This window comes from Pseudophryne corroboree, chromosome 9 (assembly GCF_028390025.1).
Source record: "Pseudophryne corroboree isolate aPseCor3 chromosome 9, aPseCor3.hap2, whole genome shotgun sequence".
Lineage (NCBI taxonomy): Eukaryota > Metazoa > Chordata > Amphibia > Anura > Myobatrachidae > Pseudophryne > Pseudophryne corroboree.
This window is the reverse complement of record NC_086452.1, coordinates 168,523,082-168,537,816: the sequence shown is the minus strand read 5'-3', so window position 1 is coordinate 168,537,816 and position 14,735 is coordinate 168,523,082.

Here is a 14,735-nt window from a genome sequence, read left to right as displayed (position 1 = left end):
GTAGGCAGGTAGAGAACAGACAGGCAGGGAGCCTAGACGTAGTCGGGGGCGTGGCCTAATCACGGACCCGTGGCCACGCCCCCAACAGAGAAGAAAAAATCCTTATCATGGTGGGGTAGCCAGTCCGTCCCCGCCCACTGCCCAATCACAACAGCCTCAGGGGCAGATTTAGTAAGCTCGGTGAAGTGATAAATTGGAAGGTGATAAAGGACCAGCCAGTCAGCTCCTAAATGTCATTTTTCAAACCCAGCCTGTGAGTTGGTAGTTAGGATTTGATTGGCTGGTGCATTATCACCTTCCACTTTATCACTTCACCGAGCTTAATAAATCTACCCCTCAGTGACAGGGACGTGCTTTTATATGGACTGAAAGCACGCCCCTGTCACAGAGGCACTTCTAGAGGTGCCGCTTACAGCGCTTTTTTCAATGGGCTTTTACTGCCCGATTTTTGGCCCCGCCCCCCATTTCCGGCCATTACATATTGACAGCAGGAGGCACCGAGAGCATTGCCTCCGAACCATTTAAAACTTTTTAACATGATAAAAATGATTTAAACGATATGAAGGCTAAAGGAGATACTTATGACACAGAATCTGTGTCATAAGTATCTGCTTCATATTGTGGTAATCAGAAATGACAGGGGAGGCACTGCCTCCCCTGACTGCACGTCCCTGGTCTGGGAAAAGAAATAACAATTTATTTATTATTATCCAAAAATGAAATTATAAAAATCATTGACTGGAAAATTTTTATATATTTTCATATATTCCTATATTCAGTTATATTGTTTGTATTTATACAATATACAAGGAAACACAGCAAGAATACTCAACCTCTGACAAGAGTGATACGCAGTAAATGCGATGTGCTGTTTTAGTTGAAATACTGTCAAGTAGTAAAATTAATTGTCATTGTTTCTTTGAACACTGTTTATGTATCCCTCTTGTGTACTGAATATCATGATTTATGTGAACCAAGAAATGGCATGTTTATTAGTTTAATGTGATTTTCAATAAAGAATATTTTTTAAACTTTTTATTTAGTCAACAAGAGCCAATATATGCAGACATCCTTGAACAGATAGCTCTCAATTTTACAAATCAGAAAAAACATAGTACAAAATGAAGTTAATGAAAACAAATCAAATGAAAGGTGGGGGGGTTAGGACAAAAAGAAGAAAAGAGAAAGCAAGACAATAGAAAGAACAATTACTGGCGGTAAAGTATACAGTAGTAGCATATAGTAAAAACAGTGTGTAGAGCCGTGGGGAGGGCTCAAGAGCAAAATGTCAAAGGTTTATGAATAGTTTTTGAGAGAGTTGCCAATTAACTAGGGTAAGGTGACCTTGCTGATAACTAGGGGTCCCAAACAAAATTGAACTTATAGTACGTAATCTTCTCCATGTTGGCAATAAAACATATATAGTTGTTAAGAGCTAATAAAGAATATTTTTAAGTACAGAAGAGTGCCCCAGTAAAGAGAGTTTACTTCTAGATCCTTTGTTTAAAATAAATAAACAATATGTGCACCAACGAATGAAGAAACCTGGCCAGTAGGTGAAACTCCTTGTAAGGGAACTAATATTGAGGGTCATTCCGAGTTGATCGCTAGCTGCCATAATTCGCAGCGTAGCGATCAGGCTAAAAATCGGCATTTCTGCGCATGCGTACGGGCCGCAGTGCGCACGCGCAAAGTACTTTCACAAAAAACCATGCAGTTTTACACAAGGTCGAACAACGCTTTTCAGTCGATCTGTTGATAGGTGAGTGATTGACAGGAAGTGCGTGTTTCTGGGTGGTAACTGACCGTTTTCCAGGAGTGTGCTAAAAAATGCAGATGTGTCAGGTAAAAACGCAGGCATGCCTGGGGATACGGGGGTGTGGCTGGCCGAACGCAGGGCGTGTTTGTGATGTCAAAGCAGGAACTAAACAGACTGAAGTGATCACAAGGAAGGAGTAGGTCGGCAGCTACTCTGAAACTGCTTGAAAAAATGTCAGCACTGTTCTGCTAACCTTTCGTTCGCATTTCTGCTAAGCTAAGATACACTCCCAGAGGGCGGCGGCTTAGCGTGTGCACTGCTGCTAAAAGCAGCTAGCGAGCGATCAACTCGGAATGAGGGCCATTGTGTGTTATCTTCTAGTAGACTCAATAGAGATAGAGAGACACCTATAAAGACAGTGGCATTCATTCTGAGTTGATTGCTCGCTGCCGTTTTTCATAGCGCAGCGATCAGGTGAAAAATCGGCATTTATGCGCATGCGCATGGTACACACTTTCACAAAAAACTATGCAGTTTTACACAAGGTCGAGCAACGCTTTTCAGTCGCTCTGTTGATCGGTGAGTGATTGACAGGAAGTGGGTGTTGCTGCGTGGTAACTGGCCGTTTTCCAGGAGTGTGATGTCAAACCAGGAACCAAACTGTCTGCAGTGATCGCAAGGAAGGAGTAGGTCTGGAACTACTCAGAAACTGCATGAAAAGATTTCCAAGCAGTTCTGCTAATCTTTCGGTCGCACTTCTGCAAAGCTAAAATACACTCCCAGAGGGTGGCGGCTTAGCGTTTGCACTGCTGCTAAAAGCAGCTAGCGAGCGATCAACTCAGAATGAGTGCCAATGTTAGTGTCAGGAATCGACTCACCACGGTCACATCTGTCCGCCGGTGCGGACTCCGTCCTGGGTCCCTGCGTTCTACTGTCATCCGCACCTCTGCCATCAGACATCATCCTGGGCCTGGGAGCGCTCCTGTGACAGCGGGCGTGTAGCACGCCGCGTTCCCGTTAGGCCGCGGCATGGGCGCCGCCATGACAGTCTCCATCAGTCAGAGCACGGCGGCCAATCCGGTGCTTGGCCGCACCCACTTTCCTCACTCCCACCAATGACTGTACAACAGGGGGTATATTAAGAGCTGCAGGATCAGTCTGCAGGCATCCTGAACTTTGTGTCACTCCTGCGACCCATGTGTCTGGATCTGGTTCCTGTTCCTGGATACCTACCTGTTGTTCCGTGTTCCTGGATACCTACCTGTTGTTCTCCGTGTTCCTGGTCCTCTACCTGAGACTCTGTGCTCCTGGTTATCTTCACAGCTCCGTGGAACTACAAGCCTCAGCAACACTTGCTTCTGTTACAGGCTTCACACTAATCATCATCTCAGTGTGCTTCAGCCTAAGCAGTAGAGACTGACTCCAGGTGTGTTCCATCTCCCCACCTATGATGCAGCTTGCTTGCTGCCAGTGCCTCATCACCTGCACTGTGGACATCGTCAGTCTCCTGCCTCTGCTACCAGGTTTGCCATTCATTACCATCTCTGCTGGCTCCACGTTTTAAACTGCTCTGGTTCCCATACCAGTTTATATCCTGCCAAGTTATTATTTCATCTGTATACTTTCACCTGTTATTATTATCATCAGTTATCATTCATCAGTTACCATTCATCCATCTGCCATATTTCCGTTGCCATAGACTTCCAGCTTCCATGCTGCACTATTGACATTTGCATTTATTACTGTTTATTTTTACTGCCGTTGTGAACCTGCTGTACAATAAATATCATTGCGCCCATGCGCAGAAACTTAATCCAGCCTCCTCGCTTTCTCCCTTCCACCTCCACTGACCCACTAGCGCCCCCTCCGGGGACACAGACAAACCCGAGTCTGACAGTAAGTTCAGGATCGATGGACTCGGACGGTGGTCGGAGTGTGGGGTCAGAGGCTTTACAAAATCTGGTCTCCCGATTGGATGGTCAAGAGGCTGTGCAGCAGCAGATGTTTCAGTTCCTGCAAGGGATGTCCTCCCGGATTGATACACTACAGCAAACCCTGCCTAGTGTACTTACTACTACAGTTCCAGTTACTCCAGCACCTGCAAGTGCTGTGAGTTCTTCCATACCGGCTGCATCAACTCCAGTGTCACGCTTGCACCTACCCGTGCCTAGCAAGTATGATGGCAGCCCAAAGTCATGTCGCGGGTTTCTTAACCAATGCGAGATCCAGTTCGAATTATTGTCACACAATTTCCCCACGCCAAGGTCCAAGGTTGCCTACATTATCTCACTGCTCTCTGGTTCTGCCTTGAGTTGGGTGTCTCCTCTGTGGGAACGTGCTGACCCTCTGATGAACAACTACGCTGAATTCGTGTCAACCTTCAGACGGATCTTTGACGAGCCGGGTCGTGCAACATCAGCCTCTGCAGATCTTATGCAACTTCGTCAAGGTACCCGTAGTATGGGGCAATATGTCATCCAGTTCCAGACGTTAGCCGCAGAGATTCAGTGGAACAATCAAGCCCTGGTAGCAGCCTTCTGGCATGGACTTTCTGATCGGATTAAGGATGAACTGGCAACCCGCGATCTCCCTGAGCAATTGTCTGATTTAATTTCCCTCTGCATCAAGTTGGACTCTCGCATTCGCGAACGCAACAGTGAACGTGCTCGTAGTGAGCCGCGCAGGTCAAGGATGGTACCTCCAGTACAATTTCAGTCTCCACCTTCTGATGAGCCTATGCAAGTAAATAGGTCCCGCCTAACTCCTGAGGAGAGGTCAAGAAGACTGCGTGAGAGACTGTGTCTTTATTGTGCGGCTGCAGGTCACCAGATTAATTCTTGTACAGTGCGTTCGGGAAACGCCAGATCCTGACTTGTAAAGGAGGAGTCAAGTTGGGATCTTCTTGTCAAGCTCCTTCAAATCAAGACCTTATTCTTCCCGTGACTTTAGAAACTTCGGCTGGTCTTCAATCTGCATCTGCGTTAGTGGACTGTGGAGCCGCAGGAAACTTCATCACTCAAGCTGTGGTAGATACATTTTGTTTGCCAGTCTGTGAACTTTCATACCCAGTCTACATTACCGCTGTAGATGGTAGCCGAATCTCCAAGGGGAATATCTCTCACCAAACCATACCAGTGGTTTTGGGAGTTGGGTTCCTGCACTCAGAATTAATAAAGTTCTTAGTTATTCCTCAGGCAACCCAAGAGATCGTTTTAGGTATGCCCTGGCTCCAGCTACATAATCCACAGATTGATTGGTCTACATTACAACTTACTTCCTGGGGTTCACATTGCCACCAGTCCTGTTTAGCCCAAGTTTGTCCTATCAAGTCTACTGAAGTTAAAACCCAGTCAAGTCTTCCTGCGGCTTACCAAGATTTCTCTGACGTCTTCAGTGAAAAAGCCGCTGATGTTTTGCCGCCCCATAGAGAGTGGGATTGCCCCATTGACCTTGTTCCTGGCAAGAAACCACCTAGGGGGCGTACCTATCCGTTGTCCGTTCCTGAAACTGAAGCGATGAGCGACTACATCAGGGAGAACTTACAGAAAGGATTCATCCGTCCCTCATCTTCACCCGCTGGTGCGGGCTTCTTCTTTGTTAAGAAAAAAGATGGAGGATTGCGTCCATGCATCGACTACCGGGGTCTCAATGACATTACCGTCAAAAATAGCTATCCATTACCACTCATCACCGAATTGTTTGACAGAGTTAAGGGAGCGCGCATCTTCACCAAGTTAGATCTCCGCGGTGCCTACAACCTCATCAGAATCCGGAGTGGTGACGAATGGAAGACAGCTTTTAATACTCGAGATGGTCATTACGAGTACCTGGTAATGCCATTCGGGTTGAGTAATGCCCCAGCAGTGTTCCAGCACTTTGTGAACGAAATCTTCCGTGACGTTCTGTACAAATACCTTGTAGTTTATCTGGATGATATCCTCATCTTCTCCCAAGATCTCTCCTCTCATCGTCTACAAGTCCGTGAAGTTCTCCGACGTCTTCGTGAGAACCGGCTCTACGGTAAATTATCCAAGTGTACCTTTGAAGTTTCCTCTATACCCTTCCTGGGGTATATAATTTCCGGATCGGATCTCCAGATGGACCCGACAAAGTTGGAAGCCATTGCCAATTGGTCCATTCCAAATTCTCTCAAGTCTATTCAGCGATTCCTGGGATTCGCCAATTACTATAGGAAGTTTATCCGAGGATTCTCAACTCTCATCGCTCCTATTACCAACTTAACTCGGAAAGGGGCAGATCATTCCAACTGGTCAGAAGAGGCTTTAGCGGCCTTCCAGAAGATCAAGCTGGCCTTTATGTCTGCTCCAGTTCTGTCTCAACCAGATGTAAACAAGCCGTTCGAGTTGGAGGTGGATGCCTCTACAGTTGGAGTTGGAGCTGTTCTCTCCCAGAAGGGAACTGATGGGAAGATCCACCCCTGTGGATTTTATTCTCGTAAATTCCTCCCTGCAGAAGCTAACTATTCCGTTGGAGATCAAGAACTACTGGCGATTAAGCTGGCCCTCGAGGAATGGAGGTATCTCCTGGAAGGGGCCAAACATCCGTTCAACATCTATACGGATCATAAAAATCTGCTATATTTAAAGGCAGCCCAGTGCCTTAATCCTCGCCAGTCCCGGTGGGCTATGTTTTTCTCTCGTTTTAACTTTAAGCTTCATTTCCGCCCAGGTTCGCAGAATGTTAAAGCTGACGCCTTATCCCGATCTATGGAGTCCGAAGAGGAAACGTCTGACTCAGTTCCACATTCCATCCTGAGTCCAGTGGTATTTGCTGCATCTCAAGTCTCCCCAGCTCCTCCTCCTGGTAAGACTTTTGTTTCCCCAGAACTCCGTCCCAAGTTGCTGTCTTGGGCCCATCAATCCAAGTTCACTGGACATCCCGGTGTTCTGAAAACCTTCAAGTTCCTCTCTGAGACATACTGGTGGCCAAAGATGAAAGCTGACATCAAGGATTTCGTGGCATCCTGTCCTAAGTGTGCGCAGCACAAGATTCCTCGTCAGTCTCCAGCAGGTCAGTTACAACCATTGTCTGTTCCTAGCCGCCCCTGGTCACACCTGTCCATGGACTTTATCTCCGACCTCCCTCCTTCTCAAGGATACAATACCATCTGGGTCGTGGTGGACAGATTTACCAAGATGGCCCATTTTGTTCCTCTCCAGGGTCTCCCTTCTGCCCCAAAACTCGCCCAAATCTTCCTACGGGAGATTTTCCGTCTACATGGTCTACCCTCAGAAATAATATCCGACCGAGGTGTACAGTTTGTAGCGAGGTTTTGGAGGGCTCTCTGTTCTGCCATGCAAGTTAAACTGAAGTTCTCGTCATCTTACCACCCTCAGACGAATGGGCAGACAGAAAGGGTAAATCAGGAGTTAGAGACATTTTTAAGATTTTATGTTTCATCTTCTCAGGATGACTGGTTGGATCTGCTCCCGTGGGCCGAATTTGCCCACAACTTCCGCTATCACACTGCTACTGACACAACTCCGTTCTTTGCTGTATATGGGCAACATCCTCGTGTTCCAGATTTCCAAGAACTCCCTCACATTGATGTTCCTGCTGCCACTACTGCCCTGAGTCAGTTCTCTTCAACCTGGAGGAAGATTCATGCTTCTCTCAAGAAGGCCTCCAGCCGGTATAAGTACTTTGCTGACCGCAAAAGACGTGCAGTCTCTAGCCTGAAACCTGGGGACAAGGTTTGGCTTTCTACCCGGAACCTCCGTCTTAGGGTCCCGTCGATGAAATTTGCACCACGTTTCATCGGTCCCTTTCCTGTTGAAAGAGTCATCAACCCTGTGGCCTACAAGCTTAAGTTACCATCTTCTCTGCGAATACCTAATGCCTTTCATGTCTCTCTCCTCAGACCATTAGTCCTGAATCGCTTCCAAAGAGCTCTTCCAGTCGGCCCCAAAGTTCGAACTCAGCGGGGCGTGGAGTTCGAAATAGAGAAGATTCTGGATTCCCGTTGCCGGTATGGTCGTCTACAATATCTTATCGATTGGTTCGGTTATGGTCCGGAGGAGAGAAGTTGGGTGAATTCGTCAGATGTCCATGCTCCAAGGTTGGTCCGTGTCTTCCATAACACTCATCCTTCCAAGCCACGTGGGTGTTCGGTGCCCACCCTTAAAGGGGGGGGTACTGTCAGGAATCGACTCACCGCGGTCACATCTGTCCGCCGGTGCGGACTCCGTCCTGGGTCCCTGCGTTCTACTGTCATCCGCACCTCTGCCATCAGACATCATCCTGGGCCTGGGAGCGCTCCTGTGACAGCGGGCGTGTAGCACGCCGCGTTCCCGTTAGGCCGCGGCATGGGCGCCGCCATGACAGTCTCCATCAGTCAGAGCACGGCGGCCAATCCGGTGCTTGGCCGCACCCACTTTCCTCACTCCCACCAATGACTGTACAACAGGGGGTATATTAAGAGCTGCAGGATCAGTCTGCAGGCATCCTGAACTTTGTGTCACTCCTGCGACCCATGTGTCTGGATCTGGTTCCTGTTCCTGGATACCTACCTGTTGTTCCGTGTTCCTGGATACCTACCTGTTGTTCTCCGTGTTCCTGGTCCTCTACCTGAGACTCTGTGCTCCTGGTTATCTTCACAGCTCCGTGGAACTACAAGCCTCAGCAACACCTGCTTCTGTTACAGGCTTCACACTAATCATCATCTCAGTGTGCTTCAGCCTAAGCAGTAGAGACTGACTCCAGGTGTGTTCCATCTCCCCACCTGTGATGCAGCTTGCTTGCTGCCAGTGCCTCATCACCTGCACTGTGGACATCGTCAGTCTCCTGCCTCTGCTACCAGGTTTGCCATTCATTACCATCTCTGCTGGCTCCACGTTTTAAACTGCTCTGGTTCCCATACCAGTTTATATCCTGCCAAGTTATTATTTCATCTGTATACTTTCACCTGTTATTATTATCATCAGTTATCATTCATCAGTTACCATTCATCCATCTGCCATATTTCCGTTGTCATAGACTTCCAGCTTCCATGCTGCACTATTGACGTTTGCATTTATTACTGTTTATTTTTACTGCCGTTGTGAACCTGCTGTACAATAAATATCATTGCGCCCATGCGCAGAAACTTAATCCAGCCTCCTCGCTTTCTCCCTTCCACCTCCACTGACCCACTAGCGCCCCCTCCGGGGACACAGACAAACCCGAGTCTGATAGTTAGTAATAGGAAAGGGAAAGTTAAATCCTCTAACAAAGCGTTATTTTGTAAATATTGTCATATTTCACTATTGTCTTTTAAATTGGTAGCAACGAAATGATACATTGTTTGTATAAGTGTCAATTTTAACTAGTAAATTCACAGTAGAAGTCTGGAGTTTATTTCGAAAAAGTATTTATTTCTGCTTATTAGTGATGAGCGGGTTCGGTTCCTCGGGATCCGAACCCCCCCGAACTTCACCTATTTTACACGGTTCCGAGGCAGACTCGAATCTTCCCGCCTTGCTCGGTTAACCCGAGCGTGGCCGAACGTCATCATCCCGCTGACGGATTCTCACGAGATTCGTATTCTATATAAGGAGCCGCGCGTCGCCGCCATTTTCACTCGTGCTTTGGAGATGATAGCGAGAGGACATGGCTGCGTTCTCTCAGTTTCTGTGTTTAGCGTGCTGCAAATATCTGCTCAGTGTGTTGCAAATATCTGTGCTCAGTGTGCTTGCAAATATCTGTGCTCAGTGTGCTGAAAATATCTACGTTCTCTGCCTGAAAAACGCTCCATATCTGTGCTGCATTGCAGTATATAGTAGGAGGACAGTGCAGAATGCTGCTGTGACCACCAGTATATATATAGCAGTACGGTACAGTACTCCACTGCTCTACCTCTGTGTCATCAAGTATACTATGCATCCATACCTGTGCTGCATTTAAGTTGTGCGCAGTATATAGTAGGAGGGGACAGTGCAGGATGTTGCTGTGACCACCAGTATATATATAGCAGTACGGTACAGTAGTCCACTGCTCTACCTCTGTGTCGCCAAGTATACTATGCATCCATACCTGTGCTGCATTTTAGTTGTGCACAGTATATAGTAGGAGGGGACAGTGCAGAATGTTGCTGTGACCACCAGTATATATATAGCAGTATGGTACAGTTGTCCACTGCTCTACCTCTGTGTCATCAAGTATACTATGCATCCATACCTGTGCTGCATTTTAGTTGTGCGCAGTATATAGTAGGAGGGGAAAGTGCAGAATGTTGCTGTGACCACCAGTATATATATAGCAGTACTGTACAGTAGTCCACTGTTCTACCTCTGTGTCATCAAGTATACTACAAAAGTTCAGTAAAATGACCTAAAAATCAAAATTAAAAGCGTCTGATGAGAAGAGTAAACTTGCCAATATGCCATTTACGACACAGAGTGGCAAGGAACGGCTGAGGCCCTGGCCTACGTTCATGGCTGGTGGTTCAGATTCACATGAGGATGGAAGCACTCATCCTCTCGCTAGAAAACTGCAGTGCCATTCCTAGATGGGCCAGGTGTTTGTGTCGGCCACTTGGGTCGCTTAGCTTAGCTACACAGCTACCTCATTGCACCTCTTTTTTTCTTTGCATCATGTGCTGTTTGGGGACTATTTTTTAAATCTGCCATCCTGTCTGACACTGCAGTGCCACTCCTAGATGGGCCAGGTGTTTGTGTCGGCCACTTGGGTCGCTTAGCTTAGTCACACAACTACCTCATTGCACCTCTTTTTTTCTTTGCATCATGTGCTGTTTGGGGACTATTTTTTAAATCTGCCATCCTGTCTGACACTGCAGTGCCACTCCTAGATAGGCCAGGTGTTTGTGTCAGCCACTTGGGTTGCTTAGCTTAGTCACACAGCTACCTCATTGCTCCTCTTGTTTTCTTTGCATCATGTGCTGTTTGGGGACTATTTTTTAAATCTGCCATCCTGTCTGACACTGCAGTGCCACTCTTAGATGGGCCAGGTGTTTGTGTCGGCCACTTGGGTCGCTTAGCTTAGCCATCCAGCGACCTTGGTGCAAATTTTAGGACTAAAAATAATATTGTGAGGTGTGAGGTGTTCAGAATAGACTGGAAATGAGTGGAAATTATGGTTATTGAGGTTAATAATACTATGGGATCAAAATGACCCCCAAATTCTATGATTTAAGCTGTTTTTGAGGGGTTTTTGTATAAACACACCAAATCCAAAACACACCCGAATCCAACAAAAAAAATTTCAGGGAGGTTTAGCAAAACGCGTCCAAATCCAAAACACGGCCGTGGAACCGAATCCAAAACCAAAACACAAAACCCGAAAAATTTCCGGTGCACATCACTATTGCTTATACAGTGTGTGATACAGACATGTTATTGTGAACACTTATCTTTGCAACTTTTGTAAATGGTGAAGCTATGCCTGTGTAATTGATGACTTTGTTTATCTATAATACACATAATCTTTCCTTGAATAAAGAAATTCTTGATAAGAAAAAGTGTATCATTTATATTATGGGACCATCCTCCTTACCTCTCTGTGGAAGAAGTAGACAAAGTAAACCAAGATAGTTCAGAACGAACCGTCCTTACCCGCTGAGGTACAAAAACACTAAAAGGTCGACATGGAAATGGTCCACACAAAAAAGGTAGACACAACTTTATTTTTGTTTTTTGGGTGTTTTGTCACTTATCTGCCACAAATAAGCCCTACTAGTGTTCCACATCCTTTAGCATGACTAAATTCGCTCACCATGCTTTGGGCAGGTTACTATTCCCAGTCATAGTCCACGTGGATAGTAAAGTATAAATAAGTTAAAATAAATGGGGGGGGGAAATTGTTGACCATTCTCATAATGTCCTTTTCACCCTGTCTACCTTCTACATGTTGACACTTGATCCTTTTCACCCTGTCGACATAATGCATGTCTACCATTAGTGGTCAACCTATTGACTGTAGACCTTTTTAGTGTAGATCTAGCAACCAGATACCCATTATCTCTGGCTCTAGCCTCCAATAGGACACAGAGAAACTCACCACCACTGTCAACTGGCCTCAGTCAACTGGTTTGAAAGCAATACAATAATTCCTGGGATGCTGCAACGTCTACATCCAATTCATGAGAAATTACTCATTTATTGTTGCCCCATTACTGTGCTCACCAAGAAGGGCCAAGATACCAGAGTGTGTTCACCTGAGGCTGAAGAAGCACTCTCTCGATTGATGCAGTGTCTCATTTCAGCACCCATTCTAAGACAATCAACTGTTGCAAGCCTTTTTTCCTGGTGGTGGATGACTCTACGGTTGGGGCTGGATCAATGCTTTCATAAAGAGATGGAAAAACAGGATTTTAATACCTACCGGTAAATCCTTTTCTCCTAGTCCGTAGAGGATGCTGGGGTCCACTTCAGTACCATGGGGTATAGACGGTTCCGCAGGAGTCATGGGCACTTTAAGACTTTTCTAGAGTGTGAACTGGCTCCTCCCTCTATGCCCCTCCTCCAGACCTCAGTATAGGAACTGTGCCCAGGGAGACGGACATTTAGAGGAAAGGATTTACTTTAAAGTTAATGGTGAGATTTACACCAGCTCACACTTCAACCATGCCGCACAACATTGTATTCAACAAAACAAATGCCAACAGCATGAACATTACAGCAAACGTGCTGAAAACATTTTCAACAAAATAACAACTGCAGGTAAAATACGCACTGAGTTGGGTGCCCAGCATCCTCTACGGACTAGGAGAAAAGCATTTACTGGTAGTGTGGCCGGAGAGGCCCCAGCCACGTGGAAAATGGGCGCCGCGGCACTGAAGGGGTTAACCCCTAGTGCCCGGCGCCATTACAAGGACAATGGGCGCTTGGCGCCCCTTTTAAACTGTGCACTGGTGCTAAGCGCCATCTTTAAATGTAGTGTGGGTGCTAGGCACCGGGTATTTAAAAATATATTTAATACTGTGTTTTCACCAATGTTATATTTAATGCAATAGGCACAGTTGTAGGATTGCACATTTACATTGCATGCAAATGCCAGCACTTAGAAGGAATGTGTAAGCTGTGTTGGTTTTAAAATGCATTCACGTTTGTGGACAAATGGCTTGGAAGCTTCTCACCTAGGAATTGAGATGCTGATGACCCTGGCACCTGGAAAGGGGTGTATGGACAAGCCATTTCTTTGAGATTGAGATGTGTCTCTGTGTAACTTTATAGACACATGCAGGTGAAAGGATTTGTTTGCTGTCTTCTCTGAATATTGAGGGTAATTCCAAGTTGATCGCAGCAGGAATTTTTTTAGCAATTGGGCAAAACCATGTGCACTGCAGGGGAGGCAGATTTAACATGTGCAGAGAGAGTTAGATTTGGGTGGGGTGTGTTCAATCTGCAATCTAATTTGCAGTGTAAAAATAAAGCAGCCAGTATTTACCCTGCACAGAAATAAAATAAACCACCCAAATCTAACTCTCTCTGCAAATGTTATATCTGCCCCCCCTGCAGTGAACATGGTTTTGCCCAATTGCTAAAAAAAATTCCTGCTGCGATCAACTTGGAATTACCCCCATTGTGTGAACTGGGTTTGCATGGAGATGTTAGAGAAGACAGGAACATGTTAATCAGATTGTGTTTTACAAATGCAAACTAGTGGGTTTCAGTCAAAAAACAGTTTGATGTAACATTTCTTAGGCTGCATTATGTGTGATGCAGATTATGTTTAATTTACAGTATAAGAATGTTGTCTATGTGTGAGAGGGTGAATGCAATTGAAATGCAAGTTACATTTACATTTGTGAAAGAGACAGGAACATGATAATCAGATTGTGTTTGGGAAAGCACACTGGTTTGGTTATATATGAAGAGGAGCAGGAATGTGCTTTATCTAATTCTTAACTTTTGAAATGTAACTTGTATTTCTTTATATTTTCTGCGATAACCTGATTGGTTGGAGAAGACAGGGAGGGCTTACCCCCCAGTGGTACTGTGTGTAGAACTGAGATAAAAAGAGGATGCCTGTGAGCCTCCATGTAGTAGTTGTACCATCTTATTCTGCTGGAACATCTTGCTGTATGCTGTTGCCCCTAGCAATAGGAAAGAGTTCTCTTTAGAACTATTGAGCAAATAAACATCATTGCCTCAAGAAGATTGCTTCATCTTGTGACCTACAGGGTTATGCCAAACATAGACCCGTCCTCCGGCTGTCCAGGGAAGCACCTAACATCTCCAAGTTCCGCCTTCCGCCAGCTACCGGTAGAGGCCTAGCAAGTGGCTAGTGGGGATTCGTCAACACCACACAGGTGTGGTAAGGCAGTGCGTCGGCACATACAGAGCAGAACCGTGGTTCCAAACGCCACGGCAGGTTAGGAGTTTGGTGGTGGCAGCATAAACCCGCCCACAGCGCAGTGGGTGGAGTCAGTAACAGGCGGTTACTGACAGTAAGCGGGAATTCCCTATGTGGTCAGGCCTCGTGTGACTTGACCTTCCAATCTGTGCGCAGGAGACGGGACGCGAAATCGGCGAGTGCTTTCGTACAGAACCGTCCTGTCACAGGTAGGTATTAAAATCCTGTTTCCTCATACATCCTAAAGGATGCTGGGGTTCACTTCAGTACCATGGGGTTATACCAAAGCTCCAGTACGGGCGGGAGAGTGCGGATGACTCTGCAGCACCGATTGACCAAACTGTAGGTCCTCATCGGCCAAGGTGTCAAACTTGTAAAACTTAGCAAACGTGTTTGCCACTGACCAAGTAACTGCTCGGCAAAGTTGCAATGCCGAGACCCCCCCGGGCAGCCGCCCAGGATGAGCCCACCTTTCTTGTAGAATGGGCATTCACCGAATTCGGTACCGGCAATCCTGCCGTGGAATGAACGTGCTGAATCGTACCACTGATCCAGCACGCAATAGTCTGCTTAGAAGTAGGACACCCAATCTTGTTGGAAGCATACAGTACAAACAGAGCCTCTGTTTTCCGTATCCGAGTTGTTCTCGCGACATAAATTCTCA